The sequence below is a fragment of the Gymnoscopelus microlampas genome (genome assembly GCF_963454915.1).
Source record: "Gymnoscopelus microlampas genome assembly, chromosome: 24".
Taxonomy (NCBI): domain Eukaryota; kingdom Metazoa; phylum Chordata; class Actinopteri; order Myctophiformes; family Myctophidae; genus Gymnoscopelus; species Gymnoscopelus microlampas.
Genome location: NC_139961.1, coordinates 22,313,611 through 22,316,081, shown reverse-complemented (window position 1 = coordinate 22,316,081; position 2,471 = coordinate 22,313,611). Strand labels below are relative to the sequence as shown.

Sequence of the window (2,471 nt, the reverse complement as noted above, 5' to 3'; positions counted from 1 at the left end):
ATCAAGCCCTGGATGGCCTGGTGGATGTCGTGGTGGACACCATGTCTGTCGAGTTGGAGCATGCTGAGGGGTCTTGGCACAGGGAAATGTCTACACACAGTGAGTATGAATCACATTTAAGCAGTCACCTTTTGTTTACAAATCAATATTTGGTATCTAAGAACATTCTTTGTCTTTTCCGGGCTCCCGACATGCAAGTGTAGAACCTCGGAGCAGAGAAATGTCTACACCCCGTGAGTATTCACTTTCTCCATTGCACCAACACATGTTAAGTACAGTCAGTACAAGGTGTTACATGTTGTGCATACTAAAGAAATCATTACCATACCTAATTCACAAGCAATGAGTAAGTACTGTAGTTACAGGCTCAATGTGTTGAACTATGTGTATCAGAGGAGATGTGTGATTGTCAACATCTAAGACCAACCAGTAGGGGTAGTCTTTTTCAGTGTGACATGGTATTGTAGTAGTATTATGTCCAAGTATTAAGTCTTTAGTGATGGCTCCAGCCATCAGGCACAGTGATGGCTCCAGACACAGTGTCAGATACCGGCACAGCATCAGGTCCAGGACCAGCCACGACTCCAGGTACATCAACAGCTCGGAGGCACTCTGTCAGGTCCAGACATGATGACAGGTCCCTCTGCAGTGATGGGTCGAGGAACACGGTCAGGTCCAGACATGACAGATCCAGGGACACGGTCAGGCATGGTGAGTTGTCCAAAGGCCCCAAGTAATCAAAACCTTTACAATTCAGCAAGTAGTATCGTGCACCCCTAATTGTTACAATATTTCTCATCTAATGTATAGTCATCTGTCTTGGAAAGTTTTAATGCAAAAATATCACTTTGTAATTTCTAAAATGTACTTTTGTTCTTATTACAGGTGCTATGCAGTGACTGAGAGGCCAACATGGGCATTCCCATTGCCAACACAAGGTAAGTTATGAGCTATTTCAATGAAGACACTTAATTTGCAACCCTTCTCTCTTCTGCCCATTCTCTCCTTTCTTCCTTTACTGTTCTCTCTGTCTCCTCTCCTATCGGGACACAAAAACTGCTCTTCAATTATATCAGTGTTTTGTATCATTGTAGGGTGGTGTCTATAACATTTCTCTGTGTTAATGTACACTTACTTATTTTTCAGTATACCAGAAGAAAGTCCTGACCATATCAATATTCATTAAAGAACCTGCCTCTTCAGCGGCCAGTCATGTTGAGAGAATGGAGGACTTCCTGAGAGAGGAGCAACTCCTCAGTGATGTCCAAGCTTTTAATACCCTGGTAGGCTTTTCAAGAGTCTGGAAGTAATGAACAGCATAAGATACACTCGCACACTTTTTACGTTCCTCTGGGATATGTCAGTGAAAGTTTTCATGGACTTATTCCAACAGGTGCTGCAACTTTCCCGTTATAGAGGGAAGGACGTTAAGGACCGTGTCCACAAAGTTCTTGACAGGTATGTTTCAACATACACTATGAATTAACCCCTGTATGATGTTTGGGTGCGCTGTGGTTTTCAATGTGTGAACACTTATTTGGTTAATTCTTCTAGATGAGCGCCTGACTGCATGTTTCCATTAATTTGCATTTTTTTTTTTAGCTTAACACCTTAATCCTCTTATGTCATGTCAATGACATAATGGTTGAACATTAAGTGAAAATTAGTAGTATAAAGGGTTTATACCATGTTTTACAATAAATCCTAATCCTACTACATTATTAAATGTAATTTATTTTTCAGTAACAGTCTGATGGCACAGTTGAACATGAAGGGGGAAAAAGAGAAGACTGCGACTTTCAGCGCAATACAAGGTAAACCCATATTTCATGTTGACCAAGGACAAATCTAAATGTAATTGGGTAAAACATGTCCTTCCCTGTTGACATAAAAAAATACAATGCCAACTGTCTACCGTTACCGTTGCTATCATAACATTTTAAATAACTGGTGGTTAGGTGTAGAAGGGAGATGGCTTTGTATTAAACTAGTTGTGGATGTACAAGCATTTTTGCATGTCAATATGGAGACTCACAATCAGTTTTATTGTCACTTCCACAATACACACTAGGCAAACAGGGGAGCAAAATACCATTCTCCACAACTCATGGTGCACATTAAAAAGAGGCAAACATTAAAAAGTAAAGAGCAGACAACATTGGTCAAAAGTGCTGATGCATTCAAAGTGCAATCCATCTTTCAAGATGTTGGTTTTGGGGGCAATATATGGCGAGCATGGGTTCAGGGTTCTGATGGTTTGGGGCAGCTGTTGGATGACCTGCTGGTGCTTCCCCCTGAGCTCTTGAACCTCCTACCAGATGGCAGGAGTTCAATCGAGCTGTGTATTATGTCAGATAGGGACTAGGACAGCATGTTGCCGTTGCACATTTTTTATTGTCTTTTTCTACTATGCAGATGCAGTCATGAAATTCGACCCAGAAGCCACAGAGGACCTCATAAGGCAGCATGCC

General features: G+C 41.5%; 1 long non-coding RNA gene across 1 annotated transcript; it reads left to right on the top strand.

Moving 5' to 3' along the window:
- The first annotated feature begins 545 nt into the window (after nucleotides 1-545).
- Nucleotides 546-1,229, top strand: LOC311040477. The gene is made up of 3 exons (XR_014600274.1): nucleotides 546-711; nucleotides 886-938; nucleotides 1,147-1,229. It is a non-coding gene; the product is annotated as an uncharacterized lncRNA (long non-coding RNA).
- Nucleotides 1,230-2,471: the final 1,242 nt, after the last annotated feature.